The sequence below is a fragment of the Ornithorhynchus anatinus genome, chromosome 3, assembly GCF_004115215.2.
Source record: "Ornithorhynchus anatinus isolate Pmale09 chromosome 3, mOrnAna1.pri.v4, whole genome shotgun sequence".
Taxonomy (NCBI): domain Eukaryota; kingdom Metazoa; phylum Chordata; class Mammalia; order Monotremata; family Ornithorhynchidae; genus Ornithorhynchus; species Ornithorhynchus anatinus.
In genome coordinates this window covers 96,232,346-96,244,611 of record NC_041730.1, presented here as the reverse complement: position 1 = coordinate 96,244,611, position 12,266 = coordinate 96,232,346, and positions in this window count along the sequence as shown.

The window sequence follows — 12,266 nt, the reverse complement described above, 5'->3', positions numbered from 1 at the left end:
CCTACCCCCGAGGATATTTGGATCAGACTTGTCTGAGAGTGCACTCTTTAAATCTAAAGATGCAGGTGTTGCGAAAATTTGTGAAAGCTCTGGGGCTTTTGTGAAATTATCGTCTGTTGGAAAGGAATAAATTAATGATCAGATGTTGACGAAGAGATGGTTCACTTAATGTGTGGATCCAAGAAAATGTTTTCAGGCAGATTCCTTTTAATGTCAAAAATGCAAAGTTGTCAAGTGCCCAGTGAACTTCAAAATCAAGGAAACTAAAGGATCCTGTAAGACCATGTAAGAAGCAGTGAGGTCTAGTGGATAGAACATGGGCCTCAGAGTCAAAGACCTAGGTTCTAATCCCAGTTCTTGGCCTTTACTGAATTTCTCCTTGCCTTTTTGTGACCATTTTCTCATTATATCCGGGTCACCATGGATTGGATTCTTGTTTGTGAAAGTCTTGGTGACCCGACCAAAGTTAGTGGAACCCCTACACCCTAGAAGGATTAATGACTCTGTGGGTGGAAATAATCTTTGCAGATGAAACATATCATTGTCTCAACAGAATTCAGGCTATATGAAAAAGTTAAAGCTCCTTCTGATAGGATTAAGTAGGACTGTAGTTAAAGGACCACAGACCTGGGATTCAAAAGACTTGGGTTCTAATCCCAGCTTTACTACTTGTCTGCTATGTGACCTTGGGGAAGTCACTTAATATCTCTCTGTCTCAGTTTACCTCATTTGCAAAATGGGGATCAAAAACTTACTCGCTCCTACTTACACTGTAAGCCCCATGTGGGATAGAAACTGTGTCCACCCTGAAAATCTTGTATGTACCTTAGTGCTTAGTGCAATACTTGGCGCATAGTTAGTGCTTTAAAAATATTATTGCTGTTGTCATTGTTGTCATTATTACTACTGGAGAGTTGCCTTGGGAGCAGGTAGAATTGAGCTCAGTGTCATCTTCACATTTAAGTATGGTCTCCTTCATTTTTTTCCTGGCTCATCAATAAAGAACCTGAGTAGAACAAAAATAGAACAGAGATGTGCAGTTGCATTCAAATTAGCTAAATAATTTAGTGGGTGGTTTAGAATGTCCTTGTTGCTGGTCAAAAGTGGGAGAGAGGTGTGTGTTTGGTTTTTTTTTTCCTTCCAAATCCGTGAAACTACTGATTTAGTTGCCTTAATCCTAACTGTGGTATTTTTAAGCTCTTATGTTCCGTGCACTCTACCAGGTCTTATGCTGTCACGTCATCTCCGATCCATAGTGACACCATGGACACATCTCTCCCAAGACGCCCCACTTCCATCAGCAATTGTTCTGGTAGTGGATCCATAGTGTCCTTGGTAAAAATACAGAAGTGATTTACCATTGTCTCCCTCCACCCAGTAAACTTAAAGCTCCACCCTTGACGCTCTCACATGCCACTGCTACCAACCACAGGTGAGTTTTGACTTGTAGCAGATTGCCTTCCACTCGCTAGACGGTGCCCATGCTAGGAATGGAATGGGTATGCCTCCTCCTGACTTTCCCTTCTGTAGTCGATACCGGTTGAGTAGTGGAAGCTCTCCAGGTGTGACGCTGAGAGGGAGACTGTATTAAATACTGGGGTAGATACCATTCAATCAGATATGACATGGTCCCTTATTCACAGGAGGCTCATAGTCTCAGGAGGATAGGTGTTTTAATCCACACTTTATAGATGAGGAAAGAAGTGAAATGGATTGTCCAAGGTTACACAGCAGGCAAGTGGCAGAAAAAGGGATTATAACCCAAGTCCCCTGTCTCCCAGGCATGAGGTCTTTCATTGGGCCAGGATGATTTGGTGGTTTTTGTGCTTTCTGCAGTTGCTGAGAAGAGGGGAAAAATGTTAAGAAAAACCCAAACTTAATGAAATCCCTGCAAACTGTTTAAATTGAGTAGAAACTTAACTATATGTATGTGTGCATATGTGCATATATATATATATATATGAAATATAGGACCAGAAGAAGAAACTTTGAGACATTAGATACAGCTAATTTGTTATTTGTTTGAAAACTTATCTAGTGAACTTTAGGTTGTAAGCTTGTTAGGGGCAGGTAATGTGCCTGTTTATTGTTGTTCTCTCCCAAGCTCTTAGTTCAGTGGTTTGCACACAGTTAGTGCTCAATAAATACAATTGAATGAATAAACTGGGAGGAGAGAAATCATGACTTAGTGGAAAGAGCACGGGCTTGGGAGTCAGAAGTCATGGGTTCTAATCCCGGCTACACCGCTTGTCAGCTGTATGACTTTGGGCAAGTCACTTAACTTCTCTGTGCCTCAGTTACCTCATCTGGAAAATGGGGATTAAGATTGTGAGCCCCACATGGGACAACCTAATCACCTTGTATCCACCCAGCGCTTAGAACAGTGTTTTGCACATCATAAGCGCGTAACAAATACCATTATTATTATTATTATTAAATACATAGTTCTCCAAGTTTTAAATAGTGTCAGTCAGGGGCCAGTATTGAAGACTCGCATAATTATTTGCAGTACAGAGTTGGAATGGTGTCATAGGGTAAGAGGGGACAGGCACGGAAACTCGGATGTAAGCGGCAGCGGCCCGGAGATGGTTCATTCAGCCAGATCTTCGTAACTGGCAGCCAGAGGGCAGTACATCAGTTTAGTTTTGAAATTCCTAGGAAAATGGGCCCATTATATAGGCCATGTTTGGACTCCACACTCTTGGAGCTAGGATGACCATTATTCATTCAATCCCATTTATTGAGTGCTTAATGTGTGTAGAGCACTGTATTAAGCACTTGGGAGAGTACAATATCTGGCTTATTACCTGGCAGTCTGGTTTTCAGCTGGTCTGGCCCTTGTCTGGTATAGATTCATTCATTCAATCTTATTGAGCGCTTACTGTGTGCAGAGCACTGTACTAAGCACATGGAAACTACAATTCATCAGCAAATAGAGACAATCCCTACCCAGCAACGGGCTCACAGTCTAGAAGACAGTCTGTTCTGCCACTTACCTGTTGTGTGACCTTAGGCAAGTGACTTAGCTTCTCTATCCCTCAGTTTCCTGATCTGTAAAATGGGGATTCATCAGCATAAATGGTATTTATTGAACACTTACTATGTGCAGAGCACTGTACTGCACTTGGGAGAGTATAATACAACAGAGTTGGGAGAAACATTCCCGGATCACAATTAGCTTACGGTATAGAGTGGGTGACAGATATTTATAAAAATAATTTATAATATGATTATTATATAGAATAATATGATTTGACTATGAGCCCCTTGTGGAATAGGGACCATATCAATCTGATTAACTTGTAGTTATCCTAGGCTTAGTACAGTGTCTGGTATGTGGTAAGGGCATAAAATTTATTATTATTATTATTATGCAAAGGCTCTGTAGTCCACCTACCAGCATGCTCAGTCACTATTTTATGAGAGTTCTCACAAAACATTTTGCGGGGCTTAGCCTGCTCAGAGTTCCAAAGTAAGCTATGCCTGTTTGCTGGGAAATGAATTGGTGAGAGATGATGCTCTGTTTCAAAACACAAAAGTTGGAGAATGAACAGAAGTTCACACACCAGTTGTTCCCATTTAATTACATATTGTTTTTATTCATTACTTAAATGCAAAATGGTATACTGAAAACCTCCAATGGCTGCCTAGTCCTTTGGGATTAAAGCAGAAACTCCTTACCATTGGCTTCAAGGCGGTCAATCAGCTCTTTCCCCACTACTTATCCTTATTGCTCTCCCACTCTCCTCCCCCCGCCACCTCTCACGTTTTTCACTCCTTTCAAGCCAACCTGCTCACTGAGCCTCATTCTCATTTGTCTCATCACAGGAACTCAATACTCTTTCATATCTGGCAAGTCTGGCTCCTCTAAGCTCTACTGAAATCACATCTCCTCCAGGAGGCCTTCCTTGATTAATCCCTCAACCTCCTACCTGATTTCCCCCTCTGCAGCCACTTCAGCACTTTCTTGTTACCTAAGCACTTGGGTACTAACCCCTCGCACCCCTCATATAGCCCTTACTACATTTAAGCTCTGTTGCTTCCCCCATCTGTAATTTTCTTTTAGTGCTGGACTCCAGAGCCTTCGCATTCTTAAGCCCTCACTATGTGCCAGGCACTTTACTGAGCCCAGGTCAGCTACAAGATAATCAGATTGCACAGAGTCCCAATCTGTCAGAGAACTTGTAGTCAAAGTGTCATCAGTATCAGTGGCATTTACTGAGCACTTACTGTGTGCAGAGCACTGTATTAAGCACTTAAGAGAGCACAGCAGAGTTGGTAGACACATTCCCTGCCCTCCTTTAGCTTTTAGTCTAAAGTGAGAGACAGACCTAGGGTACCAAATGCAATCAAATGTTACACTCAGTCATTTGGTTGCAGATTTAATCTTGCAGTGCTCCAATGGTAAAACTTCAAGCATTGCAATCTTTAAATCAAAACAAAGAATGATTAAGCAACATATGACTGGGCAAAAGGATCAGAAGTAGCATGGCCTAAGGGAAAGAACATGGGCCAGGGAGTCAGAAGGACCTGGATTCTAATCACAGCTCTGCCATTTGTCTGCTGTGTGACCTTGGACAAGTTACTTTGCTGTGCCTCAGTTACATCATCTGTAACATGGAGATAAAGACTTAACTTCATATGGGACAGGGATTGTGTCCAACCCAACTAGTTTGTATCTACCCCAGCACTTAATACAGTGTCTGGCATGTAGCACTGAGCAAATAGAATGAAAAAAAAAGGTCAAGAAGAATTGCAAGTCTGGGTTGCCTCTTTACCACTATACTCTGGCATTATGAAGAAGCCATTTTACTTCTTGATGACTCCAACAGGCATTGAATTATACTATAAATTTACATTAATGACAGTCTCCCCCTCTATACTATAAGGTCGTTGTGGGCAGGGAATGTGAATAATAATAATAATATTTGTTAAGCACTTACTATGTGCTATGCACTGTTCTAAGTGCTGGGGGTAGATACAAAGTAATCAGGTTGTCCCACTTGGGGTGCACAGTCTTAATCCCCATTTTACAGATGAGGTAACTGAGGCACAGAGAAGTGAAGTGACTTGCTCAGTGTCACAGCTGACAAGTGGCAGAGGTGGGATTAGAACCCATGACCTCTGACTCCAAAGCCCGGGCTCTTTCTACTAAGCCACCAACTCTGTACTCTCCCAAGTGCCTAGTACAGTGCTCTTGCGCACAGTAAGCCCTCCACAAATACCAATGTTTGATTATACATTTGTGTATATGACTATTTAGTTATTTCATTCTGATATATTTCTACTTCCTCCTATAACCTTGATCTGTCTTCTGCTTTCACTGCTGGTAATATTTTTTTGCCTATCTTCCCCACCACCATCCAAGCTCCCACATTAGACTGTAAATTTCTCAATGGTGGGGAATGTCTTGCTTCTAACGTTTACTGAGCACTCCATAGTTGCCCAATAACTATCATTCAAGGATTGACTCTTTTAAAATTTTTACTCTTCTTTACTTTGACCCAACTCTAATAAGTGGCCCTTCCAGCATGTGGACAAAGCACCATTTTCAGATTTGCCTCAAGTTGGTTCAGTATCTTAATTGCACCTGATGGTACTGTTCAGGTATTTGGTCTTTATGGGTTGCCTCTTGATACTGTCCATAAAGAGATTTCCTTAGAGAAGGCAGTATCCCTGATAAATGGCCTGCCCTTGTAAATGGAATGTCTTTGTTTCTGATAGGGTGAAGCTCTTTTCTATGTCACTCTGTCTCCCTTGTTCACACACCTTGCTTTTGCCGTAAATGCCTCTCCTAACCAGGTTTTGTGATTGAGTCCAGAAACTGTAATTAACAGGAAAAAAAAAGAAACTGTAAGGGAGGCTGATTCTTAGTAAGGTCAGCCAGTGGAAAGCATGGTTCTAGGCCAATCTATGAAGGTCTCAGAATGTCAGTGTTTACTTATTCCCGAAAGGGAAGAGATAAAAATGGAGCTGGAGTTCAAAGGGTCTTTTTTTTTTTTTTTGAAAGCCATTTGAATGTCTTGCACTCTTTGAAAACATTAATGCAAGGGAAATTGGGTAGCTAAGGTTTTGGCATTTGGGGAGTTATTTATGAATTGTTGCAAGTTTGAATGCCTTGTTGGATTTTTATGATCACCTCTGACTCCGGATCCAGGAAGCATAAAATGGTGCTTAGTGATTTAGTCTTTTCTACTTAGAAAATCAGCCACTTGCTTTTCTAACAGCCCTAGAATTTTCTACTCAAATATAGCATGGTGGCGATTTTTGCATTGGCTGAAGTAGAAAAGGAAAAACTTGCTTATCTCTCCATAACAGCATAGCTTTTCCTACTGCATCAACAGTAATTCCAACAACCAAGTCATGGGTGTTTAGGGGTTGGGTGATGTTTTCAGCAGCATGAATACATATATATTTGGGATTAGATTGGCCAGTCATTGGATTCTCAGCTAGTCTGCCCTCTGTTCAGTGTAGTTTGGCCTAGTAAACCTTTATGGTATATTTTAAATTTCAGCTTGCAGTCTCCCTCTGCAGTACTTTGGAATGGCAGCTGTGTTCGGAGGAACCTGTGAGGTAACGAGAACAGCTCTAGAACAAGTGGGGAAGTCAGGGATCCCCAGAGAAACATGCTATGTATGGTCAGAATCAGGCAAAATACAGCACATGACTTCATCCCACTATGCTATGTGCCAGCAAAATATGTAAATCATATTCAGTGAGCAATCACTGTATACTAAGCTTTTGGGAGAGTACTTTATGAGTTGACTGACATGTTCCCTGTCCATAATGAGCTTACAGTCTAGAGAAGGTGGCAGGTATTAATATAAGTAAATAATGGATATATATGTAAATACTATGGGGCTGAGGGAGGAGTGAATAAAGGGTGCAAATCCACGTTCAAGGGTGACATAAGGGAGTAGGAGAAGAGGAAATGTGGGCTAAGGGAAGGGGATGTGCTTTATTAAAGTTTGAAGGTGGTGGGAGGAGTGACCGTCTGTCAGATATGAAGAGTGAGAGCATTCTCCGGATGTGGGTGAGGGATCAGTGGCAAGATAGATGAGATTGAGACACATTAGGTTGGCATTAGAGGGGCCAGGTACGTGGGCTGGGTTGAAGAAGGAAAGCAACAAACTAAGGTAGGAGGGGGCAAATTGACTGAAAGTTTTAAAGCTGAGGATAAGGAGTTTCCATTTGATGAGGAGGTGAATGGACAACCCCTGGAGGTATTGGAGGAATGGGGGAACATGGACTGAATGGTTTTTGTAGAAAAATGATCCAGGCAGCTGAGTGAAGAGAGACAGGAGGCAGGGAGGTTAGCAAGGAGGCTGATGGAGATGAATCCAGCAGGTGTAGAAAACTTGCTTGAGGAATGGGGGGGGGGGGAGATGAGGTGATAATAGGAGGAAGCCATGGTGTTTAGGGAGGGTTTCGAGGATAGGGCAGACATGAGCATGTTTGAAAACAGTAGGGTAGAAGTCACTGGAGAGTAAACAGTTGAAGATGGCGATGGGGGAGAAAAGAAGGGAGCAGAAGCTTTGATAAGGTATGACGGGATGGGGTCAGTGGTGCAGGTGGAAGAGGTGGGTTTTGAAAGGAGAATGGAGGTGTCCTCTTGAGAGATGTTTGGGAAAGATGGGAAAATCTGAAGAAGAGGCAGAGGAGGGAGGGACTGGAAGGGAGTAGTGGAGATTGTGCCTGATGGTGTCAATCAAATACCTGGCCAGGTCATTAGGGAGCAAGAGATGGGGAAGGGGAGAGGATCAGGGGTTTAAGGGGAGAGGATCAGGGGTTTGAGGATGGAATTAAATGTCTGAAACCCCACTGTTGAGGGCATGGGAGTCTGAGGATGGAGAAATAATGTTGCCGGGTAGAACTAAAGCAGGCAAGGATAGACTTGATATGGACGAGGTCAGCCTGATATTTACTGCTACAGGCTCTTGTAATATCCCGGCTAGATTACTGTGTCAGCCTGCTCTCTGATCTCCCTTCCTCCTCTCTCTCCCCGCTCCAGTCTATTCTTCACTCTGCTGCCCGGCTCATCTTCCCGCAGAAACGCTCTGGGCATGTCATTCCCCTTCTTAAAAACCTCCAGTGGTTGCCTATCAACCTCCGCTCCAAACAAAAACTCCTCACTCTAGGTTTCGAGGCTCTCCATCACCTTGCCCCTTCCTACCTCTCCTCCCTTCTCTCTTTCTACTGTCCACCCCGCACGCTCCACTCCTCTGTCACCCACCTCCTCACTGTCCCCCGTTCTCGCCTATCCCGCCGTCGACCCCTGGGCCACGTCCTCCCATGGTCCTGGAATGCTCTCCCTCCTCACCTCTGCCAAACTAATTCTCTTCCCCTCTTCAAAACCCTACTTAAAGCTCACCTCCTCCAAGAGGCCTTCCCAGACTGAGCTCCTCTTTTCCCTCTGCTCCCTCCCCCCCCTTCACCTCTCCACAGCTAAACCCTCTTCTCCCCCCTTTCCCTCTGCTCCTCCCTCTCTCCCGTCCCATTCCCTCAGCACTGTACTTGTCCACTCAACTGTATATATCTTCATTACCCTCTTTATTTTGTTAATGAGATGTACATCACCCTGATTCTATTTATTTGCTATTACTTTAATGAGATGTTCTTCCCCTCGATTCTATTTATTGCCATTGTTCTTCTCTGTGTGTCTCCCCCGATTAGACTGTAAGCCTGTCAAAGGGCAGGGACTGTATCTGTCACCGATTTGTACATTCCAAGCTCTTAGTACAGTGCTCTGCACATAGTAAGCACTCAATAAATACTATTGAATGAATGAATGAATTTCCACCAATAGTGGTCTGCGGTTCATGTACCGGAGTAAAGGAAGTGGACTGGGGAGGTGATTCAGGACTGAGGGTTAGTGCTATGAGATTGGTGAAGGGATGGGGGGTGAATTGAGTTCAGTAGAGAGAGTGAACCCTCTCTCCAAGTGCTTAGTACAGTGCTCTACACATAATAAGCACTCAATAAGTACTAATGAATGAGAGTGTTGTTGATTGTGTCAATTCAGTCATCAGGAAGGTAGTTTGAATATGGACATTAAAAGGGGCATGATGACTTGAGGAAAGTGGATGGGGTCAAAAGATCAGAGGTGTCTGGGGAGGAATGGGACAGATTTGTGGGGAGGGGGTGTGTGGGAGAGAAGGCCGACGGGTTGTGTTTGAATAGAGGGATTTCTGAGTTGAAGAGGTTAGAGATTGTACAGTGACTGGAGATGAGAAAATTTATGTCCAAATTGGTGAGTGGGTGAAAGAAAATAAATGCACATGTGAAGGAATGTGTCTACCAACTCTGTAGCAATGAATACAGTGCTCTGAATATAAATGGTCAATAAATACCCTTGATAGATTACATGTTTGAGACACAATTGCAGCAGGTCACATAGGACATAGGTGCATGGAGGAGCTAGGATTAGGATCCGGGTTGACTGACTCCCAAGTCCATGATCTTTCTACTAGGCCATTCTGCCCCTTGAGCGCTTCCTCTGTGCCGAGCCCTGTTCTAAGTACTAGGTAGAGTGAAGTTAAGCAGTTTGGACATGGGGCTCAGTCTAAATAGGAGGGAAACAGGTATTGAATTTCCATTTTACAGATGAGGAAACTGAGGTCCAGAAAAGTTGACTTGTCCAAGATCATGCAGCAAGAAATTGGCAGAGCTGGAATTAAAACCCATGTGCTCTGACTCCCTGGTCCATCCATCCTAGATTGGGTAGTTTCAGCCCTATTTCATAGGTGCCAGTCCAGCAGGAGAAATGTTCCAGTAGGAACCTCCTTTATCCATCAACTGTATTTCAGTCAATTGTATTTGAGTACTTACTATGTGCAGGGCACTGTATCAAGTGCTTGGGAGACTACAATGCTACAGAATTAGCAGAGATGGTTCCTGCACATAACTAGCTTATAGTCTGGAGGAAAAAAACAACATTAATATGAAAAAATAAATTGTATTTATAGAGCACTTAACTATGTGCAGAGGACTGTACTAAGTGCTTGGAAGAGTACAATATAACAGTTGATAGACATATTCCAGGCCCTCAACAAGCGTACCTTATGCAAGAGATGTCCCTGGTGACCCCAAATTTGTACCTGCTTTTATCTGGGTTGGGACAGAGGGTGGAATGGACCAAATTTAACAAATTCAGGACTGTGATGCTTCAGAGCCAACAGGAATTCTGCAGCCCAACATGCCAAAGAGATTGGAGTGAATATTACGAACAGGCAATTGCATATCTATTATTGTCCTTCATGTCAGAAGTTGATTCTATTGATGGTGATAGCCCATTCAGACACACACAGGGATGTAATCAACAAATGACATTCTTCATTACATCTGTGCTGTTGACATTCATTTTCTTGATGCTGTTCTTGAATCTGCCTCTTGGTAACCTCAGCTTCTCAAAATCTCTCCTTAAGGAGAGTAGCCCCTCTCCTGTTTCTCACAGGGAAGCTGGTCTCTGCAGTTCTCTCGCCAACAATCCACATCTCCTCTGTGCTGTTTAAATCTGTTTTCCTTGTCTTTAAAACACTGCTTCTGCTCTCCCCATATAACAACTACCTGGGTCTATTTTTTGAGACTTTGTGTAAATGGTGGGCTAATTTTGTCTTCTCCTCACTTAAGACATTGTATCCATTCTCATCACCTGATATTCTCCTGTGCACACTCTTTGCTCTTTCCAGCTATAATCCACTCTCATCTTGCCCACCTCATCCCCTTGCTCATAGAGAAGCAGTGTGGCTCAATGGAAAGAGCACGAGCTTGGAAGTCAGTCAGAGGACATGGGTTTGAATCCCGGCCCTGCCACTTGTCAGCTATGTAACTGTGGGCAAGTCACTTAACTTCTCTGTGCCTCGGTTACCTCATCTGTAAAAGGGAGATTAGGACTGTGAGCCTCATGTGGGACAACCTGATTACCCTGTATCTACCCCAGCACTTAAAACAGTTCTCTGCACATAGTAAGCACTTAACAAATACCAACATTATTATTATTATATTGGCCTGGAATTCCCTTCTCTCCCAGATATTCCCAACCTTGACCTGTCTATCTCTCATTATTGTCAATGAGAGAATTTTCCATTAGACTGGGAATGAGCACTTTTATGGTGGTTCTCCTCCAGTATTAATAGTATTAGTATATAAGTACCCAGTGGGTATAGTACACTGTTTTAAGTGCTTGGGAAAGTAGCTCATCAACCTGTCAGCTAAATCTAGCATACTTTTCCTACTTATGTTCACCCTCAGCACTTACGTATACATATTTATTTGATTGTACATTCAATCATTTATCTTGGTGTAAGGTCATTGTGGGCAGGGAATATGTCTGTTTATTGTGCTCCCCCAAGCACTTAGTACAGTGCTCTGCACAAAGTAAGCACTCAATAAATATGACTTTTTCTTGGTGACTGCCGGTAAGTACCTCTTATAGCTTTCTCCAGATTAGAGTGAAAGCTCCCGGTGGGCCAGGCATGAATAGGTTACTTGTTTTATATTTCCCATTGACTCAGTACAGAGTGCGGGTGCTCAATAAATATTACTACTACAACATAGAGAAGAAATCTGTTCCCTTCCCATAAGGAGATTATTCAAATGGAAGACACTGATATAAAAATGATTTTCAGCTCTGTTCAGGGCCAGATCACGTGTCTCATGTCTGGGGTGTCTGAAGCTGGGGACACCTAAGCCAAAGTCTATACACCCATATATTGGCACATACTTCTCTCTACAAGATTACCAGGGTTTTGTGTCTGGAGCATCGGCTGCAGTGAAAGAAGCAGCATGGACTAGTGGAAAGAGCACAGACATGGTAGTCAGGGGAACTGAGTTCTAATCCCAGCTCTGCCACTTAATTATGTGCCAGGCACTGTACTAAGAGCAAGACAATCAAATTGGACAAAGTCCCTGACCCACATAGGGTTTATGGTCTTAATCCCCATTTTACAGATGAGAGAATGGAGACAGTAGTAAAGTGACTTGTCCAAGGTTACACAGCAGACAAATGGAGGAGCCAGAGTTAGAATCCAGGTCCTTCTCACTCCTAGGTCTGTGCTCTGTTCACTGGGTCATGTTGTTTCTGCTTCACTTGTCAGCCACGCAACCTCGGGCAAATCACTTAACTTCTCTGTGCCTCAGTTCCCTCATCTATAAAATGAGGATTCAAAACCTGTTCTGCCTTCTATTTAGATTATGAGCCTCGTGGGGCAGGAACTGTGTCCATCCTATTTTGTCATCTATCCCAGTGCTTAGCATAGTGCATGGCA